Below are 25397 nucleotides of genomic sequence, written 5' to 3'. Positions count from 1 at the left end.
TAGCCCACATAGATAGATAGATAGATAGATAGATAGATAGATAGATAGATAGATAGATAGATAGATACTTTATTCATCCCCATGGGGAAATTCAACTTTTTTTCCAATGTCCCATACACTTGTTGTAGTAAAACTAATAACATACAATACTTAATTCAGTAAAAAAATATGATATGCATCTAAATCACTATCTCAAAAAGCATTAATAATAGCTTTTAAAAAGTTCTTAAGTCCTGGCGGTTGAATTGTAAAGCCTAATGGCATTGGGGAGTATTGACCTCTTCATCCTGTCTGAGGAGCATTGCATCGATAGTAACCTGTCGCTGAAACTGCTTCTCTGTCTCTGGATGGTGCTATGTAGAGGATGTTCAGGGTTTTCCATAATTGACCGTAGCCTACTCAGCGCCCTTCGCTCAGCTACCGATGTTAAACTCTCCAGTACTTTGCCCACGACAGAGCCCGCCTTCCTTACCAGCTTATTAAGACGTGAGGCGTCCCTCTTCTTAATGCTTCCTCCCCAACACGCCACCACAAAGAAGAGGGCGCTCTTCACAACTGACCTATAGAACATCTTCAGCATCTCACTACAGACATTGAATGACGCCAACCTTCTAAGGAAGTACAGTCGACTCTGTGCCTTCCTGCACAAGGCATCTGTGTTGGCAGTCCAGTCTAGCTTCTCGTCTAACTGTACTCCCAGATACATTGCTGTGCTATTTTAACATACTCTAAATTTAATCAATTGTATGCAGCCCTCTATTTTTCTTTCATCTATGTGCCTATCTAAGAGTCTTTTAACACCCCTCATGTGTCTGCCACCACCCACCACCTCTGGCAGGGCGTTCCACACACCCTGCTCTCTCTGTGTAAAGACTTAACTCTTTACAACCCTCCCCATGCTTTCCTCCAATCAACTTAAAATTATTCCCCCACCTATTAGCCATTTCCAACTTGCTAAAAAAAAGTTTCTGGTTATCCACTCCATCTATGCCTCTTGTCATGTGACAAAAATAAGCTATTAAGAAATAGGAAAATTCTCCTCATCTCAGTCTTAAATAATTTGCCTGTTATCCTTTGATTAAACTTTACTGTAGCCAGAGATTCTAAGATGATCGAGAACATCCTTGTCTCAAGAGTCCAATTTTATTATGAAATTGTCATCATCATCATGTCTTGTGTCATATGACATCATCATTATGTGCCGTGTTGTGTGACATCATCACTATGCGCTGTGTCATATGATGTAAGTGATTATGGTCTCATGACTGATTAGTGTCCTTGGCAAATTTTCCTACAGAAGTGGTTTGCCATTGCCTTCTTCTGGGCCGTGTCTTTACAAGACGGGTGACCCTGGCCATCCTCTTCAGAGATTGTCTGCCTGGCGTCAGTGGTCGCGTAACCAGGACTTGTGATATGCACCAGCTGCTCGTACGACCTGTTCCCATGGCTTCACGTGGCCCTGTTCGGGGGTGCTAAGCACGTGCTATGCCCCGCCCAGCGGAGACCTGAAGACTCACGGAGGGAAGGAGCACCTTACACCTCCTTTGGTAGAGGCGTATCTTCACCCCGCCACCCACAGCGAAATTGTACCTGCCTCATTTCAATCACACAATCTCATGATAGGCTGCAACTCTCTCGTTAAATAGCCCACTGACTGACACCCTCTGGATTTGGCCAGTGAACGATGGCACTTTGGAGCTCGAGTCACATGCCCTCTAAGAGAGGACATCCCAGCAGGAAGCTCTGCCTTCAGGGCGGGTCCATGGAGAATGAAGGTGGGAGGTACTGTTTAAAGAGAGTTTAATCCCAAGCACTGCTGTGCAGAAATGACAACAGGCTGCCGGGGGATTCCTTATACCGGTGCCAACAACAGATTATATTCCCAGCCCTGTGTGGTGTGCGTTTCCTCTACAAACAGAATTTCACAAATCAAAGGCAGTTGGCGTTGCCCTTGGTAACGACTGAGCCTTTGTGTCTTCCTCTGGAGAGAGCCAGAATGAAAGTCATTCTATCCTGGAGTCCTGCACCCCGCTGGCCTTTCCACATCCGATAGCACTGGACAACAACTTTTTTTCCCGAAAGTGTTGCTTCCTCTGATTTTTTTTGTTTATGATAGACAGGTTGAAGCCGAACACAAATACAATTTCAGACGACTTGTATCATGTAGGAATTTGGAGAAACAAGAAATTAATTTTTATTGAATGTGATGCATTTAATTGCATAACAGTGCTTTGCAATAGTTCAACTAAGCTAAAAATGTTTTGACCATTTTCATTTGTACTCAGTGTCTGAGGCTTCTCACTTAAGTGTCCAACAATAATCAGCCAGTATTGATGGATTCCAGTTGCCCTGATACAGTTTCTCCATGACCGCAATGTCCTGGTGAAACCTTTCACCGTGCTCGTCACTGACAGTGCCGAGATTTTGCAGGGAAGTCTAAATGGGAATGCAGAGAATGAATCTTTAGTGGCATGTTGCACTTCATGGTTTTGTAAGGCGGTGTCCATCATCACAGACCCTCGTCACCCAGGACATGCCTTGTCCTCATTGCTATCATCAAGGTGGTGGTACAGGAGCCTGAAGGCACACACTCGGCGATTCAGAATCAGAACCAGGTTTACTATCACCGGCATGTGGCGTGAAATTTGTTAACTCGGCAGCGGTTCAATGCAATACATAATCTAGCAGAGAAAAAAGATAACGAATAAAATAAAAAAAGTAATAAATAAACACGTAAATCAATTACGTGTACAGTACTGATTAGATTTTTAAAATGTGTAAAAACAGAAATACTGTATATTAAAAAAGTGCTTTTTCCCCTCTGTTATCCAAATTCTGAATGGACGTTCCATCCATGAACAGTAACTCATTGCTTTTTAATATCTATCTTTTCACTACATACATACGCACACACTATATACATACACACACACACACAGTAATTCAGTTTTTTTCTCTATTATCATGTATTGCATTTTACTGCTGCTGCAAAGACAACAAATTTCACGTCTGCCGGTGATAGTAAACCTGATTCAGATTTGGACAGTTAAGACTGGATTGCTATTTCAACATGCGTACAGAGATTGCGGGCACTCTTACACAGTGATGACAGCCACTCTCCACAGCTTGGGTGCTATAATCACAGTCACAACAGCCCGGGCCAGTACAGTGCTTTGTAAGTGCTAGTTACAGCTACAAATACTTTTTTTTAAAAAAAAAAAATTATCAAAATTACGGTAGGTTTATTCACACTAAAGATCCCTCAAGAATAAAGCCTTTTTATTCTTTACAGTCACAGGCAATGCTTTCAGTTCTGTCCTGTTACCTTCTTACACATCGAGTGACCCCCCCCCCACCCCCGAGGTGATACACTACCATCTTTATTGAGGGCTTCCTCTCCCAATCCGACCCCTCCCTTTCCAGTAGCAGCCCACACTGAGGCCCCTCCCCAGTTGTAAAGACTCCCGTCCTGACTTTAAGGGAACACTTTCACTTGCTGCCTATCCTAGAGAATCCTATCCTATCCTAGTCCCGCCTCGCCTCCTCCCACACTCTTTTCGACCTCCAGGAGGAGTTTGCACCTTCCTCCCGTCGGGCTGGGCTGCGGCCCCAGGTGAGAGCGGACCTTTGTCCTCCCCCCATTCAAAAGTTGGAGCGCAGCGACTGGATTGACTCCGTGCAAATGACTCACCCCACTTCAGCCAACCGGCGGGCGGGTGACCTCACCCGGGTCGGCATGGTAACACCTGCGTCAACGTCCTTGTGCAAGTCAACAGTGCAGGGAGTGTACCAGAAAGTGTTTGCTATAGTGGGAAAAACATCATTCCTTATTATTCGATAACGCACCTCAATCTGGGTGTTTCCGGAGTTGTCTCACGGTTACGACTGTAAGCCTGTGAATGGTGCGAGAAACAAAAGTGTCAGCCCTGTGGGTCAAACTGCCTTGTTAATGACCAGACACCAGGAAATCTGCAGATGCTGGAAATTCAAGCAACACACGCAAAATGCTGGTGGAACACAGCAGGCCAGGCAGCGTCTATAGGGAGAAGCGCTGTCGACGTTTCGGGCCGAGACCCTTCGTCGGGACTTCTCCCTATAGATGCTGCCTGGCCTGCTGTGTTCCACCAGCATTCTGTGTGTGTTGTTTGTTATTGAGCAGAGTGGCCAGGCCGGCTAAAGCTGACGGTAACTCAAATGACCACGTTACAATGGCGATGTGCAGAAGAGCATCTCTGAATGCACGGCACGTCGGAACTTAAAGTGGACAGGCTACAGCAGCGAAACTGCACCGGTTGTACTCTTGTACCTAATAAAGCGAACACCAAGTGTAAAAGTCAACAAATTTCACAGCATCTGCTGGTGATTTTAAACCTGATTCTGATCCTCCTCCGACATGGCCTCCTCTTCTGCCACGATGAGGCTGCTTAGGACGGAGGAGCAACACCTCGTATTCCAGAGCTTCCAACCCGATGGCATGGACATCAATTTTTCCTTCCCATAATTTTATTCCCACCTTCTCTGCCACCTGCCCGCATCCCTCCCTCAGCGCTCCGCCTCGCCATTACCGCCATCCTGTACTCTCGCCAGATTTACAAAACTCGCTCTCTGCTCCATGTTGACAAATATGGTGCTGAGCAGAAGTCCAAGGCACCCCAGCTGTACTTATGCGCCCAAAACTTTTGCACAGTGTGGTAACAATATTGGTTTATTACTAAAAACACAAAATGCTGGCAGAACTCCGCAGGCCAGACAGCATCTATGGGAGGAGGTAGTGACGATGTTTCGGGCCGAAACCCTTCATCAGGAGTGAAGTAACGTGGGGATGGTCGATGGGGGATGAGAAGTGGGGGGAGGGATAAAATAGAGAGTTAGGAAGTGATAGGCTGGAGGGAAATGGGCTAGGGGGAAGGTGGAGAATTATGGGAAATAAAAGAGAAAGAAAGGTAGGGCTGGGGGGAGATTATAGTGAGGGGGGAAAAAGAGAGAGAAAGAGAACCAGACTAAAATAATAGATAGGGATGGGGGTAAGGGGGGGGCAGGGGTATCAACGGAGGTCTGTGAGTTGGATGTTCATGCCGGCAGGTAGGAGGCTAAACGGTCTCCCAGTCTGCGGCGGGTCTCCCCAATGTATAAATGGCCACATCGGGAGCACCGAATACAGAATATCACCCCAGCTGACTCGCAGGTGAAGTGGTGCCTCACCTGAAAGGACTGTCTGGGGCCTGGGATGGTGGTGAGGGAAGAAGTGTGGGGGCAGGTGTAGCACTTCTTCCGTTTGCAGGGATGAGTGCCCGGAGGGAGGTCGGTGGGGAGGGATGGGGGGATGAATGGACAAGGGAGTCACGTAGGGAGCGATCCCTGCGGAAAGCCGAGAGTGGGGGGGGGGGGGGGGGGGGGGGGAGGGGAAGCTGTGGCTGGTGGTGGGATCCCGTAGGAGGTGGCGGAAGTTACGGAGGATTATACGTTGGATCTGTAGGCTGGTAGGGTGATAGGTGAGGACCAGGGGTCTCTATCCCTGGTGGGCTGGCGGGGGGATGGGGTGAGGGCAGAGGTGCGTGAAATACGGGAGACGCGATGGAGGGCAGAGTTGATAGTGGATGAAGGGAAGCCCCTTTCTTTAAAAAAGGAAGACATCTCCTTTGTCCTAGAATGAAAGGCCTCATCCTGAGAGCAGATGTGGCGGAGGCGGAGGAATTGAGAGAAAGGGATAGCATTTTTGCAGGAGACAGGGTGGGAGGAGGAATAGTCTAGATAGCTGTGGGAGTTAGTAGGTTTGTAGTAGCCGTCGGTGGATAGGCTGTCTCCAGAGATAGAAACACAAAGATCTAGAAAAGGGAGGGAGGTGTCAGAAATAGACCAGGTGAATTTGAGGGCGGGGTGAAAGTTGGAGGCGAAGTTAATGAAGTCGACGAGCTCAGCATGCATGCAGGAAGCAGCACCGATGCAGTCGTCGATATAACGTAAGAAAAGAGGAGGACAGATACCGGTGTAGGCTTGGAACATAGATTGCTCCACAAGGCCGACAAAAAGGCAGCATAGCTAGGACCCATGCGGGTGCCCATGGCTACGCCTTTAGTCTGGAGGAAGTGGGAGGAGCCAAAGGAGAAATTGTTAAAGGTGAGGACTAATTCCGCAAGGCGGAGAAGAGTAGTGGCAGAGGATGACTGGCTGGGTCTGGAATCCAGGAAGAAACGGAGAGCTTAGAGACCTTCCTGGTGGGGGATAGAGGTACATAGGGACTGGACATCCATGGTGAAAATGAGGCGGTGGGGGCAAGAGAACTTGAAATCTTTGAAGAGATGTAAAGCATGGGAAGTATCACGGACATAGGTGGGAAGGGATTGAACAAGGGGAGATAAAACAGAGTCACATCTATATATCCTCCTACCAGCCGGTATGAACATCCAACTCACAGACCTCTGTTGATACCCCTGCCCCCCCCCCCCCCTTACCCCCATCCCTATCTATTATTTCAGTCTGTTTCTCTTTCTCTTTTTTCCCCCTCACTATAATCTCCCCCCAGCCCTACCTTTCTTTCTCTTTTATTTCCCATAATTCTCCACCTTCCTCCTAGCCTATTTCCCTCCAACCTATCACTTCCTAGCTCTCTACTTTACCCCTCCCCCCACTTCTTATCCCCCCCTCGACCATCCCATGTTACTTCACTCCTGATGAAGGGTTTCGGCCCGAAAAGACATCACTACCTCCTCCCATAGATGCTGTCTGGCCTGCTGAGTTCTGCCAGCATTTTGTGTTTTTATTTATTTCCAGCATCTGCAGATTCACTCGTGTTGGTTTATTATTGTCACGTGTGCTCAAACACAGTGAAAAAAACTTTGCTTTGCAAACCATATATACAGATACTATCAAAACACAAGCACTTTGAGGTAGTACACAGGAAATGCAATTAATAATATGCAGAACGTGGAGCTTCAGTTACAGAGAGGAACAGTGCAGGTAGACGATAAGGTGAGATCGACTGCAGGGTCAAGAGGTTGCCGTTAACGTAAAAGACAATCAGTAGGATTGTAACAGTGGGGTAGGAGCTGCTCTTGAACCTGGTGATGTGAGTCTTCTGCCCGATGGAAGGGAGGAACAGGGAGAATATCCGGGTGATAGGGAGGACACAAGACTGTAAAGATCATAAGATAAAGGAGCAGACGTAGGCCATTTGGCCCATTGAGCCTGCTCCACTATTTCATCATGGCTGATCCATTTCCCTCTCAGCCCCAATCCCCGTATCCCTTCACGCCCCGACCAAATCAAGAATCTATCAACCTCTGCCTTAAATATACATGAAGACTTGGCTTCTACAACTGCCTGTGGCAATGAATTCCACACATTCATCACATTCTAAGGAAATTCCTCCTCATCTCCGCTGTAAAAGGACACCCCTCTATTCTGAGGCTGTGTCCTCTGGTCTTAGACTCCCCCACCATGGAAACATCCTCTCCACGTCCACTCTATCAAGACGTTTCAACATTTGTTAAATTTCTATGAGGACACCCCTTATTCTTCTGAATTCTCGTGAATACAGGCCCAGAGCCATCAAACACACATCATATGACAAGCTGTTCAATCCTGGAACTGTTTTTGTGAATCTCCTTTGAACCCTCTCCAATGTCAGCACGTCCTTTCTCAGATAAAGGGCCCCAAAACTGCTCACAATTCTCCAAGTGAGGCCTTACCAATGCTTTGCAAAGCCTCAAAATTACATCCATGCTTCTATATTCTAGTCCTCTTGAAATGAATGCTATCCTCGCATTTGCCTTCCTCATCACCGACTCAGCCCGCAAATTAACTGTTAGGGTTAATGATTAATGGGAGAGATCGGCCAGTGGACAGGAGGAATGGCAAGTTACAGGCCATAACCCTTTTTGGTTTGGATGGAATAACTTAATACACAGCCTGTCTTGGGAAAACATGGAGCAATTCCCTACTACTGCTCTAAATCAGGGGTTTCCAATGTGATGGTTTTCAAGTTAATATGGTCAGGGTCCTTGGTATAAAAAAGGTTGGGAACCCCTGCCCTAAATGAAACACTACAGAGAGAGTGGCCACACTTGATGGGCACCCAAAGTGTAAATGGTGCTGGAAAGTTTCCACTTGCATTTCAGGAGCCACACAATCTTTTATTTATGTACTTTATTTCAAGGTGCAGCGCGGTAACTTCTAGCCTGGGTTCAATTCTACCGCCGCCTATAAGGAGTTGTACGTACTCCCTGTGACCGTTCGGGTTTCCGCCAGGAGCTTCGCCGCCCGGTGGCGTAGTGGCATTCGTAGTAGCCCCAGATTCGAATAAGGCCGGCTCCTCGCACGCTGTCTATCCGTGCCGGGGTCGGGCGTCAAGCTCGCAACTCAGCTTCATAAACAAAAACAAACAAACAAAAAAATGCTAAAACAGCATTTTAGCGCCCAATGCGCCGCAAGATGTGGAAAGGAACGGCCAATTTCCTCAAAAGGTACTGCTTGTTACTTGCCATTCCTCCTTTAGGGGTCCATGTGACCAATTAATCAACTAACCCGTACATAGTTGGAATGTGGGAGGTAACGAGCATTGGATAAAACCCAGATGTTCACAGGGGTCACACCTGAACAGATAGATATGGCAGTTATTTCCCATGGTAGGGGAGTCTAGGACAAGAGGGCATGACTTCAGGATTGAAGGATGTCCATTTAGAACAGAGATGCGGAGAAATTACTTTAGTCAGAGGGCGGTAAGTCACGAGCGGCTGTGGAGGCCAAGTCATTGGGTGCATTTAAGGCAGAGATAGATAGGTTCTTGATTAGCCAGGGCATCAAAGGGCATGGGGTGAAGGCAGGGGAGTGGGGATGACTGGAAGAATTGGATCAGCTCATGATTGAACGGCGGAGCAGACTCGATGGGCAGAATGGCCTACTTCTGCTCCTATACCTTATAGTCAATGTACAAACTCCTTACAGACCGTGGCAGAATTGAACCTCTGCTGCTGGTACTGCAGTAGAGTTCCGAACCAGTCCTTGTATTAACTGTGGTCCCTTGGTAAGCAAATGGCAGCGCGTTTGCCAACAAGTGCATCCTTTCAATGGAAAAACACTCTCTGAAATGTAATACAGCCAGTGGGAAAAATAATCCCAATTTCTAGTACATCATAAATACAGTGCCTTTCACAAGGAACACAGTACAGTGCACAATATTAATTAGGGGGCCTCATTGATGACTCTACACAAGGGGGTGTAAGGCACTCCTTCCCTCCTCTAACCTGCAGGTCACCTAGGGCAAGGTGTAGCACCAGCTTAGCACCCCGATCCGAGTCACGTGACCATGGGAGCAGGTGGTGGATGGTTGTATGAACAGCTCGTGCACATCACAAGTCCTGGTTATGCGACCGCTGACGCCAGGCTGACAATCTCTGAAGAGTACTGATAATGGCTGGGGTCACCCGTCTTGTAAAGACACTGCCCAGAAGGCGGCAATGGCAAACCACTTCTGTAGAAAAATTTGCCGAGAACAATCATGGCCCACAGCACATAACGATGATGAAGATGTCGACAGCGAAGCAGGTTGCAATGAATTGCAAAGAGATTTTTGGGAAACAGGCAGAGGAGTGGCAAATGCAGTTCAATGTTGACGAACGCATTGTGAAACAAGGGGTCTAGAAGTGTAAGCGCACAGTTTGCTGAAAGCAGCAGGTGGACAGGGCAGTGAAAATTTAGCATACTGGCCTTCATCAGTTAGGGCAGGAGTTCCCGAATAGGGGACTACGGGCCCCTTGCTTAATGGCACTGGTCCGTGGAATAAGAGGGCTGGGATCCCCTGAGTTAGGGCATTATATTTAGGAGTGGGGACGTAATATTGCAGTTATACAAATCATTGGTGAGGCCACAACTTGGAGTATAGTGCATAGTTTTGGTCACCCTATGGTAGGAAAGACATTGACAAACCAAAGAGGGTGCAAAAGAGATTGATGAGGATGCTGGATGGACAAGAGGGCTGGAATTCTTGGGAGAGGGTGGCCACACTGGATCTTTAGTTCCTGGAGCACAAGAGAATGATTTGTGTCCTCATGGAAGTTTACAGAACCATGAGGGGTAGGGATAAGGTGGATGGTCACAGTTTTACCCCTGGGGTTGGGGAGTTCAAATCCAGAGGGAGTGCATACAAGAGGGAAGATATTGGACAGAGAACTGAGAGATAACTTGTCTACGTAGAGGGCAGTGGGTTCCTAGAATGGGTTGTCCCAGGAAATGGTCGATGTGAGTATAATCTGAGAAGCACTTGGATTGGTTCACGGAATGGAGAAGTTTGGGGGGCTACGAGCCGAGTGCAGGCATCCGAGACTAGCACAGAAGATGCTGTAGTCAGCATGGACAAAATGGGCCAAAAGGCCTGGTTCCATGCTTTATCGCTCTACGACTTCATGATGCCATATCAAACTAATTAAGCACTTAACCAAACTAATCCTTTTGCTCTACAAAGGATTCGTATCCCTCCCATTCTCGGGATGTTGAGCACATCAACATGAAACGCCTTCGTAGGAAAGCAATGGTAGGGAGGGCTTTACCCATGATGTACTGGGCCGCATCCACCAACTTTTGTAGAATTTTCCACTCAAAGACACCGGTGCCCCAGTCAATACACTTTCTACCACACATCTGTAGAAGTTTGTCAAGGTCTTTGATGACTTGCCAAATCTCCGCAGATTCCTAAGGAAGTAGAGGCGCCGTCGTGCTTTCTCTGTAAAAGGGGCAAAAATGCCTCAGCAGTTGCAACACCAGGTTCAAGAGCAGTTACTACCCCTGAACCATCAGGGTTTTGAACGAAAGAGGTAACCACACTCACTTGCCCATTACTGCAATGTTCCTACCGCCAGTGATCTCACTTTAGGGATTCTTTCATCTCATTACCTCATTCTCTTGTTAACATTCCTATTTATATTTGCATTTTCATGCTTTGTAGTCTTCTGCACTTGGGCTGATCTGTCATTGTTCCTGTTATAGTTGCTACTACGCCCACAGGAAAATGAATCTCAGGGTTGTATAGGGTGACATACATGTACTTTGATAACAAAGTTTACTTTGAGCTTTGTACATTGAACAGTCATGTGCCTACTCAGAGCCTCATAAATGCCCCCACTACCACCCCGGAAGCATAATTCCACTTTCTATATTAAAGAAAACTTGCCCCACACATCCCCTTTGAACTTAAAACCTCTCACCTTAAATGCATGCCATCTGATATTAGTTATTCCAAAGCTAGGAGAACCATTTTTACTGCAATTGGAATTGAGCACCGTTTCCCAAGTTTCACTTAAGTACAGTAACCTTTGCCTCCCTGTAGTTCAAAGACAAGTTCTATTGCACTCCCAGATTGGCGCCTGTCCCGTATTTCTTTCGCATCGCCACCCAACTCAACAGCTGGTGGCAGATCTGAACGAGTCTGTTGCCACACAGTCCGATGGAAACTCTTACCTCATACCCATACCTGGCTGCCGTTGGCAGAATGGGTTAAGGTGGGTCACGGTGCCAATCACACATTCAACTACAATGTCAATCAATCATAGCTCGTTGGGAGGATATTAAATCTCCCAGCCAGTGCCGCCATCAAATTCAGTTAAAACCCATTTTAAAAGATCTCTGCCTATTCTTGAGACAAGTAGCCTCCAGCAACTGACTGAACAGATGACTCCATAAGACAAAGGAGCAGAATTAGGCCATTCAGCCCATCAAGGTTGCTCCGTTATTCCATCATGGCTGATTTGTTATTCCTCTCGACCCTAATCTCATTCCTTCTCCCCATAACCTTTCACACCCTGACGAATCAGGAACCTAACAACCTCCGCCTTAAATATACCCTTGACCTGGCCTCCACAGCCATCTGCGGCAATAAGTTCCACAGCTTCACCACCACTCTGGCTGACAAAGTTCCTCCTCATCTCTGTTTTAAAGGGATGTCCTTCTATTCTGGGGCTGTGCCTTCTGGTCCTAGACTTCCCCCGCTATAGGAAACATCCACACCACATCCATTCTACCTAGTCCTTTCACTGTTCAATAGGTTTCAATGAGATCACCGCCTCATTCTTCTAAACTCCAGTGAGAGCAGGCCCAGAGCCATCAAACGCTCCTCATTCATTAGCCCTTTAATTTCCAAGATCACCTTCACGTCTGCATTGCTAAGTGAACCATTCTATTCCACTGACCCCAGAATAATGTCAGTACTTCTTCAAAAACGTCTGTTGTCTTTATACTTTCTTCCTTTTCCCTTTATTTCTACTTCTCTTGATGGTTTCCTGCAAGGATGGATAATGGTCGCCTAAGTCTTGGTTATGGTCCCTTATTGGCCGGCCGTTGGTGTAGTGGCGTCAGCACTGGATTTCGAGGCGAGGGGTCCCAGGTTCGAATCCGGCCAGCTCCTTGCACGCTGTCCATCCGTGTTGGGTTGAGCGCCGAGCGAGCAACTCGGCCTCGCAAAAAAAGACAAGACGCGCAATGTTGCCGCCCGAAACGCCACAAGGTGCGGAGAGGGACAGCAACAACAACAACGGTCCTTTCCGAATCACCAGTGAAGCCCTTCGAGCTCTCTCCTAACGGCTCAAGGACATATCTTTACATTCCAGCCATAACCACACTGAGGTGGCGTAACCGTTACTGCCGTGCTATTACAGTGTCAGCGACTGGAGTTCAGTACCGCCGCTGCTCGTGAGGAGTTAGCACGTTGTGACTGCGTGGGTTTCCTATGGGTCCCCCAGTTTCCTCCCACATTCCAAAGATACAGATCAGAGGCAGTGAGTTATGAGCACGTTATGTTGGCGCCAGATGCCTGGCGATATTTGCAGGCTGCCCCACCCCCAGTACATACTCAGAAGAGTGGAGGGGGAGAGACTTTTTCTTTAAACTGGAAGGAGAAATCGATGTTCATGCCACCCGGTTGGAGGCTACCCAGACAGGGTATGAGGTGTTGCTCCTGCACCCTGAGCGTGGCCTCATCTCGGCACCAGAGGGGGGTCACGGACCGACACGTCGGAACGGGAACGGGAACGGGAATGGGAATTAAAGTGTTCAGCCACCGGGAAGTCACCCTTTTGTCGGATGGAGCCGAGGTGCTCGAGGAAGCAATTTACGGCGGGTCTCGCCAACGCAGAGGAGGCCGCATCGGGAGCGCCGGGCACCAGTAGATGACCCCAGAAGATTCGCAGGTGAAGTGCTGTCTCACCTGGGAGGACTGTTTGGGGCCCTGAATGGAGGTGAAGGGGCAGGTGTAGCACTTTGGCCGCCCGCAGGGATAAGGGCTGGGAGGGAGATTAGCGGGGAGGGACAAATGGGACAAGGGAATCATGGAGAGAGCACACACAAACCATCCTTCCTGCATGTCTGCATATCCAGCCGGTGCTAGAAATCTGTTGGGAGCGTTTACATTGAACTTGCATCCGAATCGAACATTGGTACGTTATTGACCTGATATCGCCTGAAAAAAAAAGTTGAAATTCACTACTAACTGAACGTCACTGAAAGGTGCTGACTTGCGAGAATCCTAGTAGAAGGATTTCTTATCTCCCTGGCTCAGTTGCTGGTGGACTGATCGATTGGTGCCAATTACGCCGCTGGTGTTTAGGGCAGTAAAGAAGGTCCTCCATCTCCGGCGGTGTTCAGGGCTTCCTTCGTCAACGCAGTAGCTTCCTCCAGTTGCTGATGGACTAACGTTTTTCACTCCCAAAATTTGCTCCAAGGGAAAGTCCGACTAGAGCAGGAGTCTGTTCTTCCACAGCTTCTCCACCCACCGACCTGCATCCCGGTTTGCGGTGTGTACCGTCAATATCCACCGCCTGGAACGGGTTCGTACGCTCTCCCCGTGGCCGCGTGGGTTTCCTCTGCGTGCTCCGGTTTCCTCCAACAGTCCGAAGATGTACTGGTTGGTAGGTTAATTGGTCAGTGTGAATAGTCCCTGAAATTGGGCCATGATCAAATTGGGGGGGGGGGGGTTGCTGCACGGTGTGGCTCGAAGGGCCAGAAGTGCCTATTCCGCGTTGTATCTGAATGAATAAATAAATAAATGAACCTCACAAGCATTCCTTCTCTACCACCAAGGTCAAGGGCATCAGGTTCTTGGGAAATGCACCATCCTGGCTTGAATGTGAAAACTGCTCCCTTGACACCAGGTCAGAATCTTGAACGACCCCTTGGAGGAGCGACGGTCACACACAGATTGGGGGGGAAAGGCAAACACTTCATTAGCTACACCTGCTCGTTAATGCAAATATCTGATCAGCCAATCATGTGGCAGCAACCCAACGTATAAAAGCATGCAGACACGGTCAAGAGGGCTCAGTTGCTGTTCAGGCCAAACTTCAGAACGGGGAAGAAATGTGACCCAAGCGACTGCGACCGTGGAATAATTATTGGCGCCCAGTGGGGTGGTTTTAACCGCTGGGATTTTCACGCACAACAGCCTCTAGAGTTTACAGAGACTGGTGCAAAAAAACAAAAACCTCCAGTGGGGAAAAAAGACCTTGTTAATGAGAGAGATCAGAGGAGAATGGCCAGACTGGTTTGCGCTGAAAGGAAGGCGGCAGTAATTCAAATAATCGCGCATTACAACAGTGGTGTGCAGAAGAGCTTCTCTGAACGGCCAACACATCGGCCCTTGAAGTGGATGGACTAGAGGAAAGGAAGGCCATTGTCAATCACTCAGCGGTCGCTTTATCAGATACAGAGACACCTAATAAAGAGGCCGATGAGCGTACAGTCCTCTCCGCCAGTGATGTTTGGCGGTTGCATCCTTTCAAATGGACCACTGTGCTGACAACAAGGGGCAAAGGGTCATCTACTAATGGAGAGGCCAACTGACCATGGACCTGAAACACATTCACCCTGATTAGGAGCGTAACAAGGGAAACCCACAGGGGAGCCCGCAAATTCTGCACCATAAACACCCCAGATCGGGATCAAACTTGGCTCCCCCGAAACGGTGGGCAAGCAGCAGTCCAGGACCGTCAGCACGAACATCTCACCGGTCTTCACACGTGGACTGAATTAAGCAGCGCCCGACTACACTCACTGATCACGCAAGCATTTCCGATGAGCTCCTACAACCTCCTGGCCCTGTCGCAGGTAATTCTGCAGATTAATGGCAGGTCACACACATCTGCAGAGTAACCGTTCTAAATCTAAAATGTATTACGAGCCCTTGGATAGTCCCCCTCTTGCCCTTGTCCCGTTAATAACAAACATTATTTAGCAGGGAAAGCCTTTGGCTTCCCCAGGCAGCCAGTGATGGAAGAGAAACCATTGAGATGGGAATCCTATTAACTCCCACAAACTGGTCACATAGGGAATACAATCTCATGACTATATCTGTTTCACAGGGCTAAGCAAAGCAACTAAGTATATGTAGTTAACGCAATGAATGTACATAGTAGCTTAGAGTATATCCATTATACACAGGCCTCAAAACATTCTACTCCCCAAATGGTCAAAATGAAACCAAATAACAAGGTCTAAAATACCCTACGACACGCCTTTCATTATGATGGTCCACACGCTGGGCCTGGTTGACCCTGGCTGGAGTCCCTAAGGCAGTCCTACGTTGAGTTCAACACTGACTGGCAACTCCTGCGACGCTGCTGGTACCAAACTGTACTGGTCTCTGTCGTTCCTTTGGGTTCATCGGAGGTGTGGAGGGGAGGCTTCCTACATGGGCAACAGCTTGCTCTCCACCCTGTCCTGCCCAAGGTTACCTACCCAGACTGCCGGGGTGCAACATCACTGGTCGACCCTGTTATGATCCCAGCCCCCTCCTTTGTGAGAATCACCAGAGCCCTAGTGAAGGGGGGAGGGTCAATGACCCAGGAGAAGAGAGAGATACGTGCGGTGTCCCTCGTTTCACGGCGAGGCAAAGCTGGCGCCGGTGGTCATTGTCTCGTGGAGACACCTTTGTGAATTGGGAACTGTACTATGTATATACCCTCAGGGCAACGTGGGTGGAGAGATGGAGAGAGATTGCATCATCCCAACCTGATTGACATCTGAGACCCCGTGAGTTCAAATAAAAGAGGGGTTGTAAAGACGGCCCCCCAAACGCACCAGAAGACACGCTAGAAATCCTGCGACAGCGTTTTAATAGCGACAGCCGGTGGGGGGGTTCGTGTGCGTCTTTTCCTTGCCTGGGATTGGCGACCTCACCATGGAAGAACGGCTTAGCTACAGGGAGGCCACAAATGAGCGTCCATTCCCCAACGAGACTTCGACGAACCGAACTCCTGAAGGTTGGAAAAACCTGCCGGGTAACTGTTTCATTTAATCTCTATCTCTCTCTCTTTAACAAAGTGCACCAACGCGACACCACAACAGACGGCAGCTGGTGGAACTGCAGTGACCGCAAGAGACTTTCAGATATACAGCAGACAATATATACATTACCCCTAGACAACGATAGAGTTTGTTTCTTATTGGTTATTACTATACCTGCACTTTAGATTGAGTATTGACGAGGTATGTTATCAAAATGTTTGTATTAACCTTCCTTTTGTGCCCCTTTATAAATAAAAACGTTTGAAAATGGTACCATCAGACTTCAGTGGACCCCTCTATCTTTGCTGGTAAGTGATCCAGTTACGGGATACGTAACAACCCTGACCAACAGATAAACACACGCGGAAGCAGAACAACGCTCCCTCTGCACTGCATCTACAAAACGGGACGCTCGTACTCGGAGAACCTGGACGACTGTGTCGCTGCATTTTGTTGCCGCGTGCAGACCGAACGTCCTGTGGCACAGCAGATAAAAACTGCAGGCGAGTTTTGCACTGGCTGTCACACGTCCATTGCCTCGGTGTCTTGGGAGTGATAATAAGTGGGCTGCACCCGAACTGAACCGAGTTGATTTTCTCTGCAATGCATGCAGTACAGACAACTATGAGTCAGCAGCACATCCTACTCAAGGATGACACTCAGCAAAACCCAGGAAAAGGGAGGATCCCGAGTGGACTGATGTTATTTTTGGGGAGATGACTCAGGACGAGAGGAATTTCACATGATGGAGGCAAAGGGCTTACTGAACCTGACCACTGCTTGGTGTGCAGTACTGAACTGAACATTTCTGTAACATTTAGAATCAAAGCATTTTATGGAACAAATTAAAGCCATTCACTTCATCATAGATTCTTAATAGAGCAATCTATTAGGGAAAAAAGTAGAGTCACAGAATACAGTATAGAACCAGGCCCTTCAGCCCATCTAGTTCATGCCGAACCATTTAAACTGCCCACTCCCATCGACTTGCACCGTGACCACAGCCCTCCATACCCCTACCATCCATGTACCTATCCAAACTCCTCTTAAATCTTGAAATCGAGCTCGCATCCACCATAGAACCAGAGAACATTACAGCACAGAAACAGGCCTTTTGGCCCTTCTTGGCTGTGCCGAACCATTTTTCTGCCTAGTCTCACTGACCTGCACCTGGACCATATCCCTCCAAACCCCTCCCATCCATGTACCTGTCCAAGTTTTTCTTAAATGTCAAAAGTGAGCCCGCATTCACCACTTCATCTGGCAGCTCATTCCACACTCCCACCACTCTCTGTGTGAAGAAGCCCCCCCCCCCCCATGTTCCCTTTAAACTCTTCCCCCTTCGCCCTGAACCCATGTCCTCTGGTTTTTTTTCTCCCCTAGCCTCAGTGGAAAAAGCCTGCTTGCATTCACTCTATCTATACCCATCATAATTTTATACACCTCTATCAAATCTCCCCTCATTCTCCTATGCTCCAGGGAATAAAGTCCTCACCTATTCAACCTTTCTCTGTAACAGTTTCTCAAGTCCTGGCAACATCCTTGTAAACCTTCTTGTGCTGGCAGCTCATTCCACGCTCTCGCAACCCTCTGAGTGTCATTTCCCCTCATGCTCCCCTTAAACTTTTCACCTTTCACCCTTAACCCATGACCTCTAATTGTAGTCCCACCCAATCTCAGTGGAAAAAGCCTGCTTGTGTGCATGTAGGCCTCCGTTAGACTCGATAGACCGTGGATGTGCGCCTTGGAAAGTTTCCAGGGCGCAAGTTGTACGGGAGACCAGCAGTTGCCCATGCTGCAAGTCTCCCCCCTCCACGCCACCAATGTTGTCCAAGGGAAGGGCATTAGGACCCATACAGCTTGGCACCGGTGTCGTTGCAGAGCAATGTGTGGTTAAGTGCCTTGCTCAAGGACACACACGCTGCCTCAGTCAAGGCTCGAACTAGCGACCTTCAGCGCTTTAACCACTTGGCCATGCACCAACACAGCCTGCTTGTATTTACCCAATTTATACCCCTCATAATTTTGTACACCTCTATCAAATCTCCTCTCAATCTTCTACATTCCAAGGAATAAGGTCCTACCCTTTTTCTATCTTTCCTTTTACCTCACGTTCTCCAGATCTGGCAACATCCTTGTAAATTTTCTCCGTACCCTGTCAACCTTATTTACATCTTTCCTGCAGGTAGGTGGCCAAAACTGCACACAGATCATTCAATTTCTTCTCCTATTGCCCTATTCACTCAAGACCTGAACCAGAGATCTGCCCTGGTGCTTGGGGCCGGCCAAAGGCACACCCTGAGCAATGCAACTCCTGCACGGAACGCTCCGAAGCCCGGCTGCAAAAGGAGGGGGGTCGGGCAAGGGGCTAGCAACCCCGTCCCCTCATACAAATAGCTGCAGAATCTCCGGAGACCTCACCCCTGGGAGAGGAAGGATCCTCGATGGGCTCTACTTGAAAGACTTGTCCAGGGCAGAGAACTCTGGTGAACTGCTGCCGGTGGTCTTTGCTCCAGTAGGGGAGATGGGCTTAACTAGAGTAAGTAAGAACAAAGTGGTTTTGAACGCGGTGTGTTGTGCAAAGGCCTCTCAAATTCCAACCCTACGACTCCGCCCTGAGAGGGGAAAACAGGCAAGGCTGGCCAACAGTGCTCTGGTGAAGTTGTGTAGGCCAATCCCCTGTATGGTGGATACAACGGATTGCAGAAACATTGAAGAACTCCAAGCACACCGTGAACATTGGACGATGGAGACAGGAGGTCATCAATGGCCTGTGCTTCACTGGGAGCCAAGGGCCAAGAAGTGTTGCACACAGACAAAGAATATGAATGTTTCACCAACTGTCCTCCAAGGCCTAACCACGCATTGCCAGCCCTGCCTCGGCCAATGACCACTTAAGATCCTGAAGCGATGCAGATTCTGGTGCAGACTCTTTAATGCCACCCCTGCCCTCTTTGGGGCTTCATGGTAGTGCAGCAGTTAGTGCAATCTGTTTCGGCGCCAGTGTGATCCGGGTTCAACTCCCGTCGCTGCCTGTGAGGGGTTTGCACACTCTCCCCGTGACCGCGCGGGCTCCCCCCCCCCCCGCACTCCACAGGCAGAGGGGGCAGTAAGTCGAGGGCACGCTCTGCTGGCGCTGGGAGCAAGACGACACTTGCGGGCGGCCCCCAGCTCACCCTCAGACCGCGCTGGTCGTTGACACGAACACTTTATATTCCGTCCGGCTGGCCTCCAACCTGAAGGCATGAATATTGATTTCTGCTTCCGGCATTCCCTCCCCGTCCCCTCTTCTATTCCCCGCTCAGGCCCCTTACCTCTTCTCACCTGCCTATCACCCCCTGGGTGCCCTCCTCCTTCCCTTTCTCCTACAAGTCCACTCCTATCAGATTCCTTCCTCGCCAGCCCCCGAGCTTTCCCACCCGCCTGGCTTCACCAATCACCTTCCAGCTATCCTCCTCCCCCTCCAACCAATTCCGACGTCTTCCCCCTGCCTTTCCGCTCCTGAAGGATGGTCGGCCCAGAGTGTCGACGTCGATAGATGCTGCCTGAACTGCGAGCGACGCATTTCATAGAAGGTTTCGATGTACCCTACAAATAAAGCTAATCTTAATTTAATTTTCTACGGCAAAGGACACCACCACTTCTAAGTTTCTTTCATCCAAGTGGAAAACATACTGGCAGTAGATCCGCGTCACATGTTCTAAGTCCTAGAACGTCCTCCTCAACAGCACTACAGAAGCATTTTCACCCGCTCACCATCACACCCTCAACAGCGACTGAAGAATGAAGCTGTGACCTGGCTTCCCCCCGGGGTGGGGGGGGTACAACAGTGAAAGGACGCTTAAACCGCTTGTGAAAAAATGCTCTTCCTTTTATTAGTCGAGGCATTGACTTCAAAAGTCAGGGGGTTGAGTTGCAACTTTATAGAAGTCTGATGAGGCACCATCTGCAGTACCGCGTCCAGTTCTAGCAGGAGGAGCAGATGAGGTTTACTGGGATGCTGCCTGGTTTAGAGGGCGTGTGCTGTCACGAGAGGCCGGATAAACTCGGGTTGTTTTCTCTGCCATGTCGGAGGCTGAGGGGAGGTCTGATAGAGGTTTACAAGAGGTTTGCGGATACGATAGGGTCTTTTAAGAGGCTCCTGGATAGGTACATGGAGCTTAGAAAAAATAGAGGGCTATGGGGAGCCTGAGGCCATTTCTAAAGTAAGTACATGTTCGGCACAGCATTGTGGGCCGAAGGGCCTGTACTGTGCTGTAGGTTTTCTATGTTTCTAAGATTATGAGAGGCATAGACAGAGTGAACAGGGAGTATCTATTTCCCAGGGTTAAAATGTTTAATACTGGAGGGCAGACATTGAAAGTGAGAGGGGGTGGGTTTAAGGGGGATGCCGGGGGGGGGGGGGGGGGGGGGGGGGGGTAAGTTTTTTTACTCAGAGAGTGGTGGATGCCTGGAATGGTGGTAGAGGCAAGTACATGAGGTTTTTAAGGGATGTTTGGATAGGCGCATGGGGGGGATACAGACATGGTGTAGGTAGGAGGGATGAGTGCTTGAGTGTTTTTGATCTGCTTTTTAGCTGGTACAGCACAACACTGTGGGCCAAATGGCCTGTTCCTGTGCTGTACTCCTCTACGTTCTATGAAAAGCCACGCTCCCGGGCATCGAGACTAGCCCACCCATTGAGGCAGAACGCTGACCACTGGCTGGAGCTCCAGCTCGCCAGATTTTACAATGTAAACAAGCAGAAATCCGTTTCAGACCGGATCGCAGCCGTTTCCCAGCAGCTGTTGTGAGGTTAACATTTGCTTCACCGAGGGTGGCTTTGAAGAATTTGGCGAAAACTAGAGCCTCAACTGTCACAACGTGACGTTGAGAAATGCAAGCACAGCTGTACTTTGTTATATTAAAAATAACTATCCTCTTCATTGATCGGAAATTGCCAGAATTACAGCACGGTCTGGGAGAACATCAAACAGCCCTCATTCAGAGAGTGCAACCACCTCTCTCATTGTTTAGGCTGCCACCGCCTCTTCCCTCTCCGAGTCCCAGTTGTTGTGAGTGCTCCACTCAACGGGGAAGATTATTGCTCATCAGCTACTGACCTGCTCATCACCAGAGCGAAGAAAAGCATCTGTGGGGCAGCACGGTAGTGTAGTGGTCAGCACAACGCTTTACAGTACCAGTGACCCGGGTTCAATTCCCGCCGCTGCCTTTAAGGGGTTTGTACGTTCTCCCCGCGACCGCGTGGGTTTCCTCCCACAGTCCAAAGACAAACCTGTTGGTAGGTTAACTGGTTGTGGTAAATTGTCCCTTCATTAGGCTTGGGTTAAACCAGGGGGTCGTTGGGCGGCGCGACTCGAAGGAGGCAGAAGGGCTTATTCTGCGTTCTATCTCAATAAATAAAAGAGGTGAAAAAGAAACTGCTGACCCCACCCACCCTAGTAGTCACCTATTCACCAAATTTCCATCAGGGAGACGCTACAAGTCCATCACCAACAGGTCTACACATCATCTCCGAAGCTTCTTTCCTGAGCTATCCAGCTTCTTAAACCTCATCTGGACACTCTCTAAGGCCAGCATGTCCCTTGAAATGAAAATCCTACAAAAGGCAGCAGATTTGGTCCAGTATGTCACGGGTAAAGCCCTCCTGACCACTGAGCACATCTGCATGAAACATTGCCATAGAGAAGCAGAGTCCATCAGAGATCCTCAACACCCAAGCCATATTCTCTTATTAACTGCTGTCATCAGGTAGAAGGTACAAGAGCCTCAGGACTCACACCACCAGGTTCAGGAACAGTTACAACCCCTCAACCATCAGGCTCTTGAATAAAAGGGGCTAACTACACTCACTTGCCCCATCATTGAAATGTTCCCACAACCAATGATCTCACCTTAAGGACTCTATCTCATGTTCTTGTTATTTATCGCTATCCATTTATATTTGCACTTGCACAGTTTGTCTTCTGCACTCTGGCTGATCTTTCATAGATTCTGTTAGAGTTACCATTCTATAGATTCGCTGAGAATCTAACCACAAGAAAATGAATCTCAGTGTTGTATGTGGTGGCAAATGTACTTTGATAATAAAATTTACTTTGAACTTCTGAAATTTTCTTCAGAAAGGTTCATAAAGTTTTAAATGGGATGCGCAAACAGCTGCACAAGTGTTTAACAACATTTGGATTTCCTTTCAGAGCCGTGTGGGTGGGAAAGCATAGGGACGGCGAGTCTGCTTGTTCGTCTCCAGGAGCCAGGCTATCGGAGTCGAGAGAAAACAAAAGTCCGCAAATTAAAATGTCCAAACCCATCACTCGAGCTTCCTACAGGTGCTGGACAGACGCCATACCACGGGCAGAAGCGGAGCACGTTTCCATTTGCCGGAAGATCACTTGCTCCTCGGTGTCAGGTGCGAGAGCAGGTGGTGATATCCGAGATGTTAGATTTGGCCAGTTCAACGGAGGATGCGAGGCTTGTGATTGATTCAACCAGACAGACAATCCTCAGATGCTGTGACCTGATCCTGGTAAGATTTTAGTCATTTACTTCAGTATTAGGAGCCAAAATACACACCAGCTAATCTACATAAATGATTAATTAATTTATTTTATTTACTTAGAGACCACCATCATCATTATGTGCCATGTCGTATGACATCATCATTATGTGCCGTGTCATATAACATAGGTGATCATGGTATTCCATCCTCCTGATGAAGGGCTTCGGCCCGAAACGTCGTCACTACCTCCTCCCATAGATGCTGTCTGGCCTGCTGAGTTCTGCCAGCATTTTGTGTTTTTATTTATTTCCGGCATCTGCAGATTCACTCGTGTTGCCGTGGTATTCCATCTGTTGACCGTGAGTGTTCTTGGCAAATTTTTCTACAGAAGTGGTTCCGGGCAGTGTCTTTACAAGACGGGTGACCCTCCTTCCCCCACCAGTATCAATACTCTTCACAGATTGTCTGCCTGGCATCAGTGGTGGCATAACCTGGACTGGTGACACACAGCAGCTGCTCATACGACCATCCACCCCCCCTGCTCCCTTTGCTTCACGTGATCCTGATCGGGCTGCTAAGCAGGTGCTACACCTTGCCCAAGGGTGACCCGCAGGCTAGCGGAGGGGAGCAGTGCCTGACACCTCCTTTGACAGAGACGCTTCTCCACCCTGCCACCCAAGGATACAGCCAGAAGGGCCACCCAATTACACCTACTGAGTCGTACGTCTTTGGACTGTGGGAGGACACCAGAGCACCCGGAGGAAACCCACGCGGTCATGGGGAGAACATCCAAACTCCTCAGAAAAAGCGTCAGGAATTAAACTCAGGTTGCTGACGCTGTAATTGAGTTAATCCAATCGTTACGCTACAGTGCATTACGCTCCAGTAGAATCTGTGACAAGTTAAAGTAACTTACCATTAGAATGACACATTTTTATCATTTTTCACTCATTGACTTTTCAGGATGTGGGGCACATTAGAAAGGCAGCATTTATGGCCTTTCCCTGAAGATCTTAAGAAGGTGATGGCTGGGAGTTCTTTAACTGCTGTAGTCTGTCTGGGAAAGGTGCTATTAGTAAGGGCATTCCAGAATTTAGACCTGGCAGTTGGTGCTGATATCGTGAGGAAGATAGCCAGAGGCTACTGAATGACTTTGATCAGCTGGTACGACAACCTGTTGTTGGACGAACTGAGCTGGTGGGGGGGAGGGGGAAGGAAAAGTCGACATTTCATGGTAGTGTAGAGGTTAGCACAATGCTTTACAGTACCAGCGACCTGGGTTTAATTCCCGTCGCTGCCTATAAAGGACGTTCTCCTCGTGACTGTGTGCAATTCCTCCCACAATCCCAAGATGTACTGGTCAGTAGGTTAATTGGTCATTGTAAATTGTCTGGTGATTAGGCTAGGGTTTAATCGGCGGGGTGGGGGGGGGTCTTCCAAGAGGACCATAACCTTGTCGTGGTTTGAAAGTTTGTGAGCCTCAATGACCCGGAGGGCTCTGTTGGCTGGAGTCAGGGCTTTATGCTTTAGCTCTTGGTAGGGTCGTCCATGCCAAACAGGTCAAAGGGTAGAGGCCAGACTAAGAGTGGCCCACCGGTCATCCAGGGTTGGGGGGTTGGGGGGTGGTTTAGCTCAGGGCTAAAAAAAACCCCCAAAAAACAATTGTTATGGAAACAGCAAAGAAGAATCCTTCTGGACAGAAATGGAGGACTTTCGTTGCTGCCCTAAATGCCGATAAGTAAGTAAATCAGGGGTTGCTGGCCTGCACAGCTAGAAGGGCCTATACTGTGCTGTATCTCATAAGATTTCAGGGTCTAAATCCTACATTGAGCACAATACGAGGTAAGTGGCAAAAGACAGGCAGCTGAGGCGATTGATGGACTGAGAGATCAGTCATAGAACAATGGCTCGGGGTCGGGGGAGCTGAGAGAGTGAGGTGGTTGGATGGCAGACGGAGGCAGACAAGCACAAGATGAAGACGGAGCAAGGGTGGAGACAGCCGGCAAGTTCAGAAAGCTAATGGCAGCCCTCTACGCCTTTGGCTGAGCAAGATGGCGCTGGTGGCCGTTGGATGTTGTGTGGGCTGCGGACAATAGTTGTTAGAGAATGCCCACAAGATGTTGTATATGGTGATACATATATGTATATGTACAGATATTTCTATATATGTACATGCATATATACATACACAAACACATTTATAGCTATGGCGCCCAAGTACTTTGCATAGTACTGTAGTAATTTTATGTATTGCAGTGTCAGCTGCCACAAAGAAAACATTTCATGACAGATGTGAGTGATGATAAACCTGATTCTGATCTGGGTCTCTATTGTGGACTGAGAGTCTGATGGGGTCAGGGAGAGGGGAATCATGGTTGGGAAAAGGGGAAGGGAGAGGGAAGCACCAGAGAGACATTCTGTAATGATTAATACACCTATCGCTTGGAATCAAATGACCTCGTCTGTTGACTCGGGGCTGGGCGTGCTGGCATCAGCCCCACCCTGGCACTCCCTTCTCTGTCTCCTGTCCACACCCCTCCCGCGGTGCATCACCCTCGTCATTCCCAATATCCTTTGCTCCCTTCAGGCTTACCAACTTGCTCTCTGCTCTACGTTGACAAATAAAGTCCTG

At 48.6% G+C, this 25397-nt stretch overlaps 1 protein-coding gene across 6 annotated transcripts in view; it reads right to left on the bottom strand.

The window, feature by feature from the left end:
• The window catches only part of luzp1 (leucine zipper protein 1), a 178625-nt gene that overhangs the window by 106885 nt on the left and 46343 nt on the right, over positions 1–25397 (bottom strand). The window contains exon 2 of one of the 6 annotated variants that reach the window (XM_073028398.1): positions 3847–3893. The exons of 4 other annotated variants lie outside the window; for them this stretch is intronic. The gene's annotated coding sequence lies outside the window, so the exon portion shown is untranslated. Of the gene's footprint in view, positions 1–3691; positions 3773–3846; positions 3894–25397 lie in introns of those variants that run through there. One more of the 6 variants, XM_073028399.1, reaches the window with a different exon arrangement.

Source organism: Hemitrygon akajei, chromosome 24, assembly GCF_048418815.1.
Source record: "Hemitrygon akajei chromosome 24, sHemAka1.3, whole genome shotgun sequence".
NCBI lineage: Eukaryota > Metazoa > Chordata > Chondrichthyes > Myliobatiformes > Dasyatidae > Hemitrygon > Hemitrygon akajei.
Note: the sequence above shows the minus strand (reverse complement) of the source record. Positions and strands in the feature narration are given on the sequence as shown.